Below are 16,422 nucleotides of genomic sequence, written 5' to 3' on the forward strand. Positions count from 1 at the left end.
TCATTTAAGCCAGAAACTGGATGGGGGATCACGTAGGTCACTGAGTGAATGAGGGAAGCTCATTAAGAACACTGGCTGCTCTTCCAGAGGACCCAGGTTTGATTCTCAGCACTCACATGGCCATTCCAGAGGATCTGATGCCTTCCTCTGGCCTCCTCAGGCACAAATGTGGTGCAGAGAGACGTGCAGCCGGAACACTTGAAAATAAATAACTCTTAAAAAATTGTGAAATGCCAGTGTGCTTTTCTGTATTTTGTTCCTTTTAGTATCTGCCTTCATGTTTTTTGGATTTTTTTTTTTTTTGCTTTGTTTGTTTTTGGTTTGGTTTGTTTTTTTCTGGAACTCATCAGTGTGCCTTTTAACCTGTTTGTGGATCACTTCAAGTTAACAAAGTTTCCAAGTCTGGTGCTCAGCCTTTTTCCCACTTGTGTGAAAACATACACAGACGTGTGCCACTTGTTAGATGGCCTCTGACTACGCTCCGTGTTCCGACCCAGAGTCAGGACACAGCTGGCCCAGGGGAAGCCACCTCCTGCTCAGGACAGCCAGGGCGGCACCCACACTAGCCTCCCCCAGAGAATTCCATCCTAACACTGAGCATGGCTGACCAGGTGTGATGGTCCAGTTGGGGCTCACGTGTCATCCTGCAGAAGCACCCGAGTTCCAGGCTTCTCCCTCCTGCTGCTGTCTCCTCACTGTGTGTAGAAGTGTCTCTTCCCAGTTTGTACTGTTTGTCCATTTAAATCCTACCTACGTGTGTGCACCTGTGTGAGTTCATGTGCACCGTGTGCGTGCGGTACCTGTGGAAGCCATGCCAGACCCCCTGGAGCTGGAGTTACAGGAGGTTGCGACCTGCCCAGCATCGGTGTTGGGAAGAGCAGTACACACTCTTAAGCTGCATATATATCCCTTTTGAACTTTTGTGTATATGTATGCTTGTGCAGGTGTGTGTGCCACGCACAGGGGTGGAGGTTAAAGGGCAGCCTTGGATGTCCATCTCCGCCTCCCGCCTTGCTCGTTGCTCTCTGCTCTGCACACTAGGCTGCTTGGCATGTGAGCCTCTTCCCCCTACCATCTCACTGAAAATGCTGGGATTACACACATGGACTACTGTGCCAGGCCTTTACATGAGTTCTGGGGATTTGAGCTCAGGTCCTTGAAGGGCAAGCAGGCACTTGATCCCCTGAGCCATCTCTCCAGACACTAAAGTAGGTTTTGTCGACCTCATTCATCACACTCCCATTTTTGCCATGTGTGTATTTGAGCATGTATGTACACCTGTAACATGTGTGGAGGTGGGTGGGGAGGTGAGGGACCCTTACCAAATGGAAGGCTAACTTCTCGGGGCCAGCACGTCCTGAGAGGTGCCCATGCAGGGTTGCTCTTGAAACAGAGAGGAACCGTGGGCAGCTGCGTCCTACGCTGGCCCTTTTCCTGCACTTGGCTTTGACTCTAGTCAGATTCCAGTGGCAGTCTGAATTGCCGAATGAGGCTGATGTTGCTGCAGTGGACCCTGGAGACCTGGCCCGGCGTCATCTTTCCAAGGGCCTTAACCCATTGTTCTTGGTCAGGAGCCTGTGAATGGGCCCCATGCATTTTTTTTTTTTTTTCTAAAAAAGGTCTGGACTTACCAGGTTCTCAAAGGAGTCCACTCATTTCTCACTGTAGCTTAAGGTGACTGCCAGACTTAGAGTTCTTCGTGCAGTTGTGTTTAGAAGTTTAAAGAATCATCATGTCATATGTAGTGGATGTAAGATAACCGTATCACATGGCGTGTCACAGCAGTGTGCATCTTTCTCAGAATGTACACTCAGTGCTCTTCCCGCCATGACTTGGTACCTGGCCTGGCATCTCCCTTTCAGGACAGCCATCGTCCTGCTAGCTGAGGTCGGTTTGTTTGTTTAATACCACCCACAGCTGAATTCAGGGTTGAATCCATGCTGGTCTGGACTGAGGCCTGGTTAGCTGGTGAACCATTTCTGCAGTGCTAATCACATTTGCCTTGATTTTAAAGATCTTGTCTGGATGTATTCACAGACCTCATGTAATGGTACCCTTCTCTCTGGATTGTTCCGCAGATTCCCTGTGAGCTAACCATACCGGTACACTGAACCACCCGGGGGCCATCTGCCTGACTGCCCCTGACTACGGCAGCGGGGGCTCCCCCGGATGGCAGTGGGCACCTCCCCTTGAAACCTGCCAAGCTGGACGCCACAGCCCTGCACGACGACACCTCGGCCAGCTCTGCATCCATCTCTGAGGCTTGCAGCCATGCAGTCCTAGCCTGCAGCCCGGGCATCCCTGAAGAGTACTATGTAAGCGAGGCTGTGGAAGATGCTCCCAGCTACAGAGGGTACCGGGATGCCTGCACCATCACTGGTATGCTGGCCTTTTTTTCTGCTGGGGAGGGAGAGGGGGCTTCAGTCATCATGCCTGAAAAGGGATGCAGCCCCAGGAGCGGGTCTGGGATGTATTAGCGAGTCCTTGTTGCTATAACAGAATAACTGCCAAAAGCCCCTGGGGAAGGAAGGGCTTGTTCTGGCTCACAGATTTGAGGGAGCAGTCCACAACGGCAGGGAAAGCTTAGCTCAGAACTGGTCATTTTGCGTCCGCAGTTGGTAAGGAGAGAGATGAACACTGGCACTCAGTCCATCACTTTCTCCTTTTTATTCAGTCCAGGGCCCCAGCCCATGGGATAACAGCCCTTGTTTAGCATTGGTTTCCCACCTGAGGTAACCCTGTGGAGAAATCCACCCCATGGCAGACACATCCAGAGCTGTCAAGGTGACAGTATGAACATCACAGGGAGGTTGCAGTTACCACAGTGCACAAGAACCTGAGGTCAAGGACCTTCCATTCAGAAGCTGCTTGGCCAGAATGTCATTCTGTGGCTTGGGTTGCCATGTCCCAGAATTGTCACAGAGGCTGAGGACAGTAGCTTGGGCCCCAAACAGCACACCCAGCCCATCATGGGTGCTCGGTGTAGTCCAGTCCCTTGCTTTTCTCTCTCAGGTTCTGTTTCTCCAGACTTGCACGGGTGTAATGGAAGCCACGTGTAGTGCCATTGCTGGATACAGGAAGAACTCCACCACTGTGTGTGCCTTGGTACTCACTCATTTTCAGCAATGGTTCTCACTATGGCATTTTCCAGGGTCCCAGGAGTAGGGAGAAGTAGCCACAAGCCCACTGAGGGCGTCTGTAGTGTGGGCACTTTATACTCAAGCTCTATCCCCAGGGAATCGTGAGACAAGTCTTGGCGCTAGCACCAGGACACGGCTGTGAGTGGACGTGGTGTGGGGTGCTGTGCACACAGCAGCACGTGACACTGTCCCCTGAGAAATCTGCCCTGGTTCTCATTTGTCTTGTTTTGCTTTTTGCTCCCCTCCCCCATTTTCAAATAATGTCCCAGGACACTTGGCTTGTGCACACTGGCTTCCAGTAGATTCTCTTTGTTCTAGGTTATCAGTTGTGTGTTAGGAGTTGCCTGGCTCCTGAGGGCATAGAGACAGCTGTGGTTCCTAGGTGTGCCCATGTGCTTCACCCTGTCCTGGGCCTGCACTCCTCTCCCTGCTCCTTCTGGTGTGGCACCAATGCTGTCCTCCCCTGTGCCCCTAATTCCTTTCTCACTCGCCAGAAACACCCCACGTGACATGATCTGTCTTTCTCCTCAGTGCAGGAGCATGTTGGGAACTCCTTGGGAGAATCCCAGTGGGACCCGCAGGCCCATATTCTTGTCTCTACAGGGCAGCCAGCTGGCTTACTCCAGTTGCTGTGAGAGCTAACCCTTGAGAGAGAAGGGGGGTGTGTTTAAAGCCATCAAGTTTTTGGAGGTTCCTTACCTTGTCTCTAAAGGCCTCAAATAGGATTCCCCTTGGCCTCTTTGGTCCATCTCCTTTATATGTTCTCCACTCTGGGGCATGGACTTCCTTGTGGGGCCTCCTGTCGTGAGCATAATGGGGAATGTTGTCTAGCTCTGAGCCCTGAGTTGGGGATGGTTGTCTGGGTCTCAGGCCTAAGTGAGAGGAAATTGTGAATGGTGTCATTCAGGTGAGCCCTGAATGAGTCCTGAGTGGGGAAGTGGCATCTGGAAGTGCTCTGGAGTCCATGTTCTCTAATACCCAGGGAAGTAAGCTGACTGGGGAGACAGGAGCAGGAATGACTTGGCTGCACAGTTGGTACAGGGCACATGGGAGGGCATCGAGGACCACCCGCTCCGTGCTTTGGAGGAGAAAAGATGGAGATCAGGACACTCCCAACCACCAGAGCTGGGATTCCAGCGCCGCCTCCACCAGGGAAATCCTGGGAACTTCAGCCTGTCCAACCAGTTTCACTTTCTCAAAGCGTGACAGCTGAGGGCAAAGAAATGGTAGAGAGATTCGGGAGCTTCCCGCCCGTAGGGTGTGGAAACCCGAGGTCTTTTGTTGGGATGCCTATAGCAAGTCCCAGGGGACCCCTGAGAGCCACAGTTCATGCCCATGATACCCGACAGTGGCCCCATACACAGCAGTGCCAATTCAGGCACTGGTACATTTGAGGAGCCGGGCATTCAGCCTCTGCCGTCCCTCCCTGCCAAATGAAAGTCCTATCAAGTGGTCAGTGCAACAAAGACATAAAATGCAAACGCATTCTCTGGAAGACCTTGAATATGCCTGAGAGCACTTTGCAGATTCTGAGGGCTTTGCCAAGCACAGCCCTGGGACACTGCCTGGCATGGTGCCCCCACCCTCACTTCCCAGGGAGTCCCGAGAAGAACAGTGGCTTTCTGTTCTACTCTACATTTTAGGCAAAACTAGCCGCCTATCACAAAGCTTTCTCTCCCTGCTCCCCCATTCACCCCACCCTAGAGAGGTGTCGTGTTGTGGGTGCGCCTTTTTCTGTTTGGGGTGGTTTTATAAGATGAGGTGATAGGGTTCCTGGCTGCTGGAGTTACGTAACCCACTGTGCGTCCTGGGCAGTGCAGACTCTCCGGCTCTGCCCCAACAAGCAAACTCAGAAAACTGCTGAGGAAGGCGCAGAGCTGTGGCCAGGCTTGCATGGAGGACCGCTCTTTCTCCAAGTCCCCTCTGGAGTTTGAGTCTGCCCATGGCATTGGCCTTTCAGCTCAGGCAGCCCTCCAGGGCCCAGCCTCTGCCAGGACTCTGCCACGAACTGGCTGGGACAGACTCATGTGGTAAGTGTGTTTATGGGAGCGTCCACTATAAATTTGCTTTGTGGTGTGGCCAGAGGGAGGAAAGAGCAGAGGGACTTGGTGTCACCTTTCTCTGAGCTGTTGGTCAGTTGCTGGTGGCTTGAGGAATCACCAGGTTAAATGGTGGTCAGGTGGCGTGGAGGGGTGCCGGAAGCTGCTTATTTCCACACCCCCTTTACTGAGCCAGGTGCAAGATGCCGGCCTGTTCTTTGCTGGCCGGGGTAAGGTCCGTCTCTAAAGCGCCTGTTCCCAGATCTGTGCCGTATCTGCTGCCCTTCCTCTTCCTTTTCCTCCTCCTCCACTCCCTCCTTCTCTTCCTCTTTTTTTTTTTTTTTTTTTTCCTTTTGAGTCAGGGTTTCTCTGTGTAGCCCTGGCTGTCCTGGAACTCTCTCTGTAGACCAGGCTGGCCTCGAACTCAATGGAGATCCACCTGCCTCCTGAATACCAGGATTAAAGGTGTGCACCACCACCCTGGCTTCTTCCTCTTTTTTTCAGTCCTGAGGATCGTGCATTCTAGAAAGTGCCCCACCACGGAGCTCCATCCCTAGCCCACCCTTCCATTTTTAATCATTTTTATTTTCTGACTGAGTCTCACTAACACTCTCAGGCTGACCTTGAACTCACTCTGTAGCTCAAGCAGGCCTTGAATTGACGTTACCCTGCCTCAGCCTCTGCATCTAAACGGTCTGTATCCTAGTTTCTTAGAGCCCAGGCTGGTGTCCTAGGACAGCAAGGGATTTTTCGAATGTGAAGAACAGAACTACTCAGCATTCCTCCCTCCTGCCCCCACATTCTCCTGTCTTCTCTACCCAAAGCTGGGCCCTGTGATTGTGGTCCCCACACCCTGACAGAGCTTTATGCTGGCCTGCTCTGGCTTGTTGCTTGCTGTGGGCTTCTCACTTCCTCTGAGTGGATAGACTCAAGTCTGACAGTGGGATGACCCATCTAGTTCCTGTCTGCACTCCAAACCCCACTGAGGTTCAGGGAAGTGTGACCTCTTCTTGTCCCTTACCAACAATTTCAGGTTTGTAGATGTTTGAATCATATTCAGCCTGGTGAACTTTTAAACCTACAGCCTTGCTGATGATGCTAGTACACTTGGCCATAAATGCTCAGGACCAGCTTCTTGCTGGAGTTTCTATTAATTTCTGGGGTTTCTCAGTGAGAAATGGTTCTGCTCAAAGCCCAGAGGTGAGCATGGGTGTGTGTGAGCGGCTGTAAACCTCTGAAAACAAGCAAGAACTTCTCAGGGACAGGAAGCTGCTGGCATTTGTCCTGCCTGTCCCACGCTTGGACTGGGAGATGACTTAGTCAGGAGAGTGCTCATCATACGAGCACGAGGGCATGAGTTCGATCCCTAAACCCACATATAAAGGCCAGGTGTGGTGGTGACACTTACTTCTCAGCACTGGGGAGGCAGAGACAGGAGCATCCCTGGGGCTTGCTGGCCACTCGTCTTAAATGAATCCATGACCTCCAGGCCAATGAGAAGCCCTGTCTCAAAAGCCAGGATGGAGACCAATTGAGAATGACCCAGGCTGATGACTTCTGGCCATCGTGGGAACATGTGTATACATGCATGTATACACATGAATTCATTAAAACAAACCAGCCAAAAATCCAGCCCTCCTACCTCGAAGCAGATGCAGGAGCGTGTCCCTTACCACTAACTTAACCCACCAAACATGGCATCTTACCCCCCTCAGACCCGCTCAAATAAAATATTGTGCCTTCCTGCACAGTTCATTGATTTAGCTTAGGTATTATTTAGTAATTCCTGAAGTTTAATTTTAATGCTTCCCTTTGAAAAATCACATCTAAGAGATACTTGACTGTGAATGAATGAGGAAGGAATGGACAATGGGATGTCTCTCGTGAATGCAATGAGAAGCCACAGTGTAGAATCTGGGGGAATGCCTAGGATTTCCTGAAGTTGTAAATTTGGAACCATTACTGTCCTTTCCCTCCATGATCGCCTGACCTAACAGTGGTCAGGTTCTACATTCAGACCGAACAGATGACAGAGATCCTTCTGTGAGTCTTGTGCTGATTCTGGAGCACAAGCCTGGTCTTTGCAAAGACAGAACACTCCTGTTCAGGGCCACTGCTTCTTGTTCTGTCCCTGGGATGATGGACAAGACACTTACTACAGGGTTTTTAATATAAAAGAGATTTTAAAAAATTACATTTTTATATTTCTGTATGTATGGGTATGAGCACATGCGTTGTCAGAGGTCAGCTGTGGGAATCAGTTCTCGTCTGCCCCGTGTGGGTCCCAGGGATTGAACTCAGGCTGTCAGGCTTGCAGCAGACCCCTTTGTGCTCTGAGCCCTCTAGGTGACCTAAAAATCAGATTCTTGACCTGTAACTTGGGCTGTAATTCTCAAGGACTTGTTATATTTTTATCTTCCTCCCAACTGGTGTCCTACCTAGAAACAGGCTTTTTTTTTTTTTTTTTTTTTTTTTTTTTTTTTTTTTTTTGGTTTTTCGAGACAGGGTTTCTCTGTGTAGCTTTGCGCCTTTCCTGGAACTCACTTGGTAGTCCAGGCTGGCCTCGAACTCACAGAGATCCGCCTGGCTCTGCCTCCCGAGTGCTGGGATTAAAGGCGTGCGCCACCACCGCCCGGCTAGAAACAGGCTTTTAATGTAGTCAGTGGCTCTCATTAGCACGCCATCTGTTACAACCTTCACCCACCTCAAGCCCTGTGGGGAGGCAAGCAAGCAGTAAGTTATAACAGAGGAAAATTAACCTGAGATCAGGCCTGGACTTGAGCCCTGGCACCTGCTTCTTCCTACTCCGCAGGGGTGTGCTGTTGGGGGCCTGTGCCTGGGGTAGAGGGAGGGGAGGTCCTATACCATGTCGCAGGAGTGAGGAGTCCAGAACAAGACCAGGGAGACACTCTGTTTCTGTGTTGGAGCCTCAGAAGACACGGCGGGGTCACCTTCCTATCCCAGTGACTCATGGGCCAGCAGTGGTGCCGTGTAGCTGGTGATAGAATCACACAGGCAGGCCAGGGTGACCAGGGCCCTTCTCAGAAGCCTGCCGCCGTCAGCCACGCAGCATGACAACCTTTGAAAGTATGTCTTACATCCTCTTCACATACAGATGAGGGAACCGAAGTACAGAGAGCATAATTGAAGCCGCACAGATCCCTGGTGAAGCCAGGCTTTAATGTGGGTCTTCTGCCTCGAGCTCTGCTGTCTTATCTGCTGTCCAAGCTTTCTGCACTGAGACTAGCGGGAAGAAAGTCATGATACATGGTGACTCATGTGCAGACGGAGCCCCAGAGCATCCCAGGATACCCTTCCCTGGTCACTGAAAGCCCCTGGGATGTTCTCTGTCCTGGATGACAAGAAGGAGGACGGTGGTTCACCAGGCTGTAGTCCCGCCTGCTTGGAGTTAGGAGCACCTTGCAGCGTACTCTCCTCCTGTCTTTGCAAAGACGTAGACCCACTGTTTCCACGGTAGCCAGTCCCACGTTCCGCAGCTCACCCTGAGGTGCCTCACATAAACAGTGATGGGATATCAGGAAAAGAATACACCTGGGAATGAGTTCCACCACAGCACAGATGTGACCCTCCACCCGAGAGGGTCTCAACCTTGTCACAGCCCCTTTGGCAAACCTCTGTTTCCAAAAATGTTTACATTATGATTCATAACAGTAGCAAAATTATGAAGTAGCAACAAAAACAATTTTATGGTTGGGGGTCACCACAGCATGAGGAACTGCATTGAAGTCTCAGGATTAGGAGGGTTGGGAACCCCTGCTGGAGCCCCTCTCCTCAGGAAACTGTCGCACACACCTTGTTGCCTTTTCTACTCACCGCCATCTGTGTTGGAGACCTTTCCCCACGAGCAAGCTGGCTTCACAGCCAACACTAGTTCCCTCCAGAGGCCTGTGGGTACTCCCAGCTTCGTAGATCCGGTCTCTAGGGCTGGGGAGACCTTGCTTCCACCCAGCAGATGTCCCTGATGTCCGAGTGGGGTTGCTTGGAGTCAGACTTGAGTTTGATGGACTTTGACAGAGATGTGTTTTCTGTATTGTTTGTGTTATCAGTTCTGACTGTAGCTCACACAGTGGGCTCCTTCAGTTTGGTGAGGAAATCCCTTTAAAATCCCTTCCTTTCTTTCTTTCTTTCTTTCTTTCTTTCTTTCTTTCTTTCTTTCTTTCTTTCCTTCCTTCCTTCCTTCCTTCCTTCCTTCCTTCCTTCCTTCCTTCCTTCCTTCTTTCTTTCTTTCTTTCTTTCTTTCTTTCCCATTTATTTGTTGTACTGCTGAAGGGACCAAGTAAGCTCACACTTAAGGTACAGAGCAGGAAGGCTTAGTATGCAGTCAGTGCTCACTTAATATGCTTCTCTATTACAGCTCCATGTTTAGCCAGCTCACTCTGTCACTGTCTGTCTGTCTGCCTGCCAGTTTGTCTATTTATCCATGGGTCTGTTGGGCATGGAGGAAAACCCTGGTGGCTGCCGCTGGGCTGTGGGGAAGCCGGGGGCAGTAGAGGGGAGGCTGGCAGAGCTGTTTCAGACAGGACCCTGCAGCTAGACCCCCTTTGCGGGCCCCTTCCCAGTTCCTGTTCCCCATGGGGGCACTAGCCTGGATCCCAAAACCAACTGCTTTGGATTCTAAGTTGCAGATGTGGCCTTCATCAGCACACCTGTGACACTTAGAGAATGTCCCTAACTCCCACCCAATAACAACTGTCCCCCGTCCTCAGTTCCTTTCACTTGCTGTGAGAAGTTGTCCTTCCAGCCCCCCCCCCTCCACTCCCCCCCAGCGTCTTTCAGGGCCGGACTGAGAGCAGCAGCGCAGGGTGCCGATCGGGGGAGGGGTGGGGAGGAGACACGACTCCACACTGGGCGGGGCTTGGGGCGGGCTGGGGCGGGGCTGGACACAAGGAAGCAGGATTTCCCGTCTGGAGTCCCCTCCCTTCCGTCTCCCTTCAGTTCTCTTTTGTGCAACCCTGCCTTTTTAGTGAGTGTACAGACTGATGTTGTTTCGTGTTGATTTTAAGGGTTCTGTGAGATCTACATCCAGTGTATGGGGAGCATTGGCTGACTGACTGCCCTCAGGGAGCCGTCATGCATCTTCTCCCGAGAAGCTGCATGACCTCCTGTGGGCACGAGCTCGGACTGAAAGCTTAGGGCTCTGGGGCAGACTGGACTGTTTACAGTGGTGGCTGTGGCCCTTGCTGTCCACCCCAGGCCGGTCATCTATTACCAACCTGTTCCCCTCTCTAAAGCAGCCTGGTAGTGGCGCCCTTGGGGTTCCCATGGCACCTGTTAAGAGCCTGGCACTGTGCTGATGTGTAGATGTGCGGGCGACATTAGTGAAGGTTTTATTTTGGCCACTGTAGCTGCAGCATGGGGCCCCAGGGTGCTGTTTACAGTGGGGCCCCAGACAGCCCTTGTTTCCACCCCCCCACTTCTCCTCCTTCCCACCCTCCTCTGCCCTCCTTCCTGTTTCCCTTCATCTCCCTCTTGCTCCCTCCTCCCATCCACCTTCCCCAGCTCCCTGGCCTCTCTGGGAAAATGAGGGCCGGCCGCAGCAGCCCAGGGCTCTTATTAGGCCCACTTTCAAGGAGAATCTGGGGACATGAGTTCACTGTTCTGCTTGTTGTTATTCCTGTTATCACTGTCAATTTGACACAAGCTAAGAGTCGTCTGGGAAGAAGGGACCTTTGTTGAGAAATGCCTGTGTCAGATTGGCCTGTGGACAAGTCTGTGGGGGCATTTTCATGATTAATGATTGGTGTGGGAGGGCCCAGCCCTCTTGAGACAGTGTAACCCCTGGGCGTATGATTCTGGATTGTATAAGAAAGCAAACTGCACAGACCCCGGCCAGAAGCCAGGAAGCAGCGCTCCTCCATGGTCTCTGCTTCAGCTCCCACCTCCAGCTTCCTGCCCTCACGTCCCTTCATGATGGACTAAAACATGGACGTGTAAGGCATGTACATCCTTTCCTCCTGCAAGTCACCTTTGGTCAGAGTGTTATCACAGCAACAGGGAAGCAAATTAAAATGGGTTTCTCCAGACTCTTGGTTTTTGCCCACTGGGAGCTCTGCAAATACCCTGGTGTGAGGGCCATCATCAGCCTGAGACCCACTGCGAACTGGGGCTGAGCAGACTGTCCAGCCATTGGTCTGGATGAGGAATCTTGGGAGAAACTGTTGTGTTATTGTGCGAGAGGACCCCTGAGGGTATCCCACACATGCAAGGAAACATGCTGGGCAGATGCAGCAGTGGGCTGGGCAGATGCACAACATGGGGGCATGATGGCTGCGGCCAGTAATTCACAGCCCAGATGCTGCATCCATGTGGAGAGTTTATTCTAATAGAGAGATGAAGAGAAAGATAGGAAAGAGAAAAAGAGAGAAGAAGAAGAGAGAGAGAGAGAGGTCAAGGGTGCATACCTTGTGGGAGGAAGGGAGGAAAGGAGAGAGGGGGGGAGGGAGGGAGAGAGAAAGAGGCAGAGTTTTTCCTTAAAAAGAGGCTTTTCCATCAGGACGGATCAGAATATTAACAGAAACAGGTGGCATTGGGGACACAGGCTATGGTCAGACAAGGCTATGGAGGTTCAGAATTCAGAACCGGTCAGTGTGTGGCTGGCAGAGGCCAGATGTGACCCTGTTGTTGCTGAGGAGGCCCAGGAGCTGAGAGGCAGGGATTCTGTGGTGTGAGAGGGTGTCTGCAGCCCGGATGACTGGCTGAACTTGGTAGAAAACACCACTGAGGAGGATGAGTAGACACCAGGGAGCCCGGATCTGGATCTATAGGATGATGTGAGTCTCTAATAAGTAAGGCTTTCTATAGGCCAATGAGAGAGAGCCCTGGATGCTGGGGAGAGTGCAGATCCCCAGGAACTCAGGACCACACCCTGACTCTCAGGGCTCAGTCCCAGCTTGACTGACCCAGGTGCTTCCATATAAACCTGGGCAGACTAAGCTCCCGAGAGAGAGGGAGGGAAGGCAGGAAAGCCTTGTTTCTAGTGCTTTTTGGAGTGCTGGGGATGGATCCCAGGGCATTGTGCTCCATGAGCGAGCCACACACCCCAGCCCAGGGTCCATGAGGACAGGTCCCTCCTGCAACCCCTCCCACAAGCCCGAGCGAGCCTGTGGAAAGACAGCTTTGCCAAGGCTGCCCCACCTTGCAGACTTCTGTTCTGGTTTGGGTTCCTTGGCGCAACACTAACAGCTGTCGGTGTATAAGAGGACATGACCGCTCCAGGCGTGGTGGAAAGGAAGGTTTTTATTATAAACAGGAGGGAGAGCACAGCCAGAGTCATCTGAAGAGTCCAGAACAGGGAGAGAAAGTAGTAGGCTGGACTTGGCTGGGGGTGGGGGAGGAGGAGAAAGAGGGGACCGAGAGAGAGGGACAAGACAGAAGAGGCCAAGAGAGGAAGACAAGCAGGAGAACTCTGGCCTGAGTGGTTTTATAGGGACGAGAAGCTGGGGGAAGGGAGGCCCATGAGCTGGAGAAGTTTAGGGCACGGGTCAGGAAGAGAAGAGCTGAGAGGAGCTAGGATGCCAGCATGGACTCTAACAGGTATTTGCAGCGTGGAGGCCAGTGTTTGCTTTGGTATGCTAACAGGCACCACAAACAGCCATTGTCCCGAGTTTCTTTTTAACTTGACAGTTAGGCAGGCTTTCTTTTCTTTTCAGTGTTTGTGCGCAGAGGAGACATGAGCAGAGTCAAGTACGCCTTGTAGCTGGCCTGGAAGTTTTGTGTTCTCACTTCCTTCCCAGGCCTATGATTGGCAGTTAGGCTGCAGGATGGGAGGGCCCTGTGGGGCCGTGAGGGTGATGCTGCAGCGCCACCTAGTGGGTCTGTAAAGCACTACAGCAGCATTCTGATTACCCACACTGCATCTCCGAGAAGGGGTCTGTTGTGGGGCAGTGACCTATTTGCTCAGGACACACTGAGCCATAAAAGCATGCTTACATGGGCCATGTCATGTGTAGTGTGGTGTTCCACAGAAAATCAGCAAAGCACAGAGGGGTAGGGAACAGAAGGAGGTTCTGTTCCAGCAGGTTGTGAGGTAACAGCCTACAATGACAGGTAAACAGGTGACCTTTCCCAGGGTCAGACTCCTCCAAGCCCTTTACTTCACTCAGCTCTGCTGGGCCAGAGAAGCTGGGAGAGATGAAGAGGGCACAGGTCCGATGGCCTTGAGCAGGGGTTGTAAACCTCAAGGGCCAGAGGGCAAACATTTCAGGTGTGCTGGCCAGGTGTGCCGTACACCTGCAGCTCAGAAGCAGGACTGGCTGTCAGAACCCATCCTTATGAGAACAGGTGGATTCCCGAGGGGCTGTGGCTTGTAGACCTCCAGCCTAGCCTGTGAAGGGCAGATGGGTAGCTGGCATTCACGCCTTTTCTTGTGACCAAATGCCGGACAGCGGCACCTTAAGGGGGGAAGGGTTGGCTCTGGTTTACGGTTTGAGAGGTGCAGTCTGTTGTGGTGGAGTGGGAGGCTGCTTGTTCACATCTCAGTGGATCAGGCGCTCAGCTGGCTTTCTCCTGGTCCTTTCTATCGAATATAGGACCCTTTCTGGTGGGATAGTGCTGCCTACATTCAGGATGGATCATCCCTCCTAGTCGATCCTTTCTGGAAGCATCCTCACTGATGCCCCAGACTCTGCTAACCCAGTCAACCTGACCAAACAAACCGCCCCAGACCCCAGCCTCAGCAAGAGAGATCTGTGTTGAAGCCAGATGAGGTCCTAGCCTCACCCACTCAGCTCTGAAGCTGCATAGTCATGTGACCAAAGCCTGTGGTACTCAGGTGTGCATCACCTGGCTCACGGCACCCTCTGCAGAACCATGACACAGGCACTTAGAAAAGCTGCCTGGCATTGCATGCCGCTGGCACTGCTGGCAGCTGGCACTGGTGGCATCTTGACCTTCAGGACGAGTCACCCTGATCTCTGTGGTCAGCACAGCCCTATCCCGGGGATCTGCCCACCTGCTCCAGGGCTGGAGTGCACCAAGTAGCCCTTGCATGCTTTTTTTCTGGCTGTTTGTGTTGGAATTCTCACACAGGTACAATTTATATCCAGACATTCCATCCATTGGATGTATAGTATTGAGTAGCTTTCAGTGTGCTTTGGGAGTAGGCAGTCACTTTTACAGTGTTAGGGCATTTTTAACACCCCCACAAAGCAACTGCATAGCCTTTAGCCATCCCCAAATCTGCCCTGCAGGATGGCTGCATATTGACTGTGTTCTCAGGGCCCTCTGAGTTCCTCTGTATTGTTCTTTGTCTGTTTTTTCTTTTTTTTTTTGTTTTTTTTGTTTTTTGTTTTTTTTTTTTTTGTTTTTTTGGTTTTTCAAGACAGGGTTTCTCTGTGTAGCTTTGCGCCTGTCCTGGAACTCACTGTTTGTTTTTGTTTTTTGAGACAGGGTTTCTCTGTGTAACCCTAGCTGTCTGTAGCCCTAGCTGTCCTGGAATTAGCTCTGTAGACCAGGCTGGCCTCGAACTCACAGAGATCCACCTGCCTCTGCCTCCTGAGTGCTGAGATTAAAGGCGTGCACCACCACCGCTCGGCTCTCTGTATTGTTCCTAATGCCGATGGGCTCACTGTCTGGGTTGGCAGAGCTGAGTGGGGGCTGTGGAGTGCGTACTTCATAGCTTTCTGGTCTGTACCTGAACCTCCTACAGAGTGATGATGGCACTGAGGAGTGACTTTAAGATTTGCCCTTAGGTTGGGAACATGGGCTTAGTCACTGACAAAGTGTTGCAACAAGGACCTGAGTTTGATCTCCAGAACCCAAAAGCTGGACACAATAGTGCACACTTGTCTTAGTGCTGGGGAAGCAGAGATGGGCAGTTTCCTGGGGTTCTCTGGACGGCCAGCCCAGCCTGCTCTGCGCGTTCCAGGTCAGTGAGAGGCCCTATATCACAAAAGGTAGATGACTCCTGAGGAACAACAGCTGAGACTGTCCCCTGGCCTCCACAAACACGCCCACATAGGAAACCAAGGTCCTCCCTTCGTGTCCTGCTTGGTAGCAGGCCTTCCTCTGCCGTGCTCTACGTTCTGAGGTTGGTTTGAAGCCTGGTTTGAGTACCGTGGACTCGGGTCACGGGAGTTGTTCTCACTCTGTGGGTCTTCTGTGTTTAGCTGCACAGTGTCAGGTGAGAACGTTCTGCTGTGCAGGTGACCTCACTTTGCTGTTTTGAGAATACCACGGTTGTTCATTTAGCAGAGTGTAGGAAATAATGTAGACAAGCAGTAGCAGGTGAGAACCCTGAATGGTGGAGCCACCCCGGGGCTGTGGTTTCTCAGTGTTGTGTTCTACTAATAAGATAAATGTCTCCAGATTTGGCATTCAACTGACTCCCATTGTCCCCCAGGCAAGCTCACACTGAGAGGAGAGACTGGGAAAGGGTGTGGGCCTGAACTCTGCCTGATGCTCAGGAAGTCTTTGTTTTTGTTTGTGTGTGTGTGTGTGTGTGTGTGTGTGTGTGTGTGTGTGTGTGTGTGTGTGTGAGAGACAGGGTCTTACGTAGCGCAGGTTGGCCTCCAACTCTCCATGTAGTGGAGAATGAACTGGGCCTCCTGATTGTCCTTCCTGCACCTCCCAAGTGCTGGGATTACAGGCATGTGCCACCACGCCCAGTGCATGTGGCACTGGGGTCTGACTCTGGGTCTTCATGCGTGTTGGGCAGCTGTACCTATTGAGCTATGTGTCAGCCCTGCTCAAGCTCTCTTACAAGCTTGGAGTCATGCCACAGATACCAACGATTCTGTATAGAGCTTCAGTGATTTGAGAACAGTAAACTTGGTCCAAAGCCCACATTATCACTGTAAAGCCCAAGAGGAGAGCTGGGGACGGTGAAGTGACTCACAGATACTTGTCCTGTTTTGTTCTGTAGTGCTAGGGAAGCATGGTTCACAGCTAGTCATTCAATGACTATTAGCAAAAGGTGAAGTTAGAATGTTTTCGACAGCAGCTTCCCCTGATACTGCTTATTTCTCTCTGAAGTAGAAGAACTTGAGCTGGAGATGGGCTGTGTAAGTATCAAGACCTGAGTTCGGTCCCTAGAACCCACATATAAAATATCCAGGGGTGCTAGTCTCTGCCTGTAAGCCTAGCTTTGAGGACAGAGTCAAGCAGACCCTTGGGGATTTCTGGCCAGTCAGTTTAGCTTAGCCTGTGGGGGACCAGGGAAAGAGAAAAACTGTCTCAAAAAACCGGGAGAGAGAATGAGGAAGACACCCAAGGCTGACCACTGG

At 51.8% G+C, this 16,422-nt stretch overlaps 1 protein-coding gene across 1 annotated transcript in view; it reads left to right on the top strand.

The window, feature by feature from the left end:
• The first annotated feature begins 2,143 nt into the window (after nucleotides 1–2,143).
• Nucleotides 2,144–16,422, top strand: part of Trak1 (trafficking kinesin protein 1) — a 110,349-nt gene continuing 96,070 nt past the window's right edge. Inside the window, 1 exon segment of the mRNA XM_052724703.1 lies at nucleotides 2,144–2,379. The gene's annotated coding sequence lies outside the window, so the exon portion shown is untranslated.

Source organism: Peromyscus californicus, unplaced genomic scaffold, assembly GCF_007827085.1.
Source record: "Peromyscus californicus insignis strain IS unplaced genomic scaffold, ASM782708v3 Scaffold_11__1_contigs__length_118956290, whole genome shotgun sequence".
Lineage (NCBI taxonomy): Eukaryota > Metazoa > Chordata > Mammalia > Rodentia > Cricetidae > Peromyscus > Peromyscus californicus.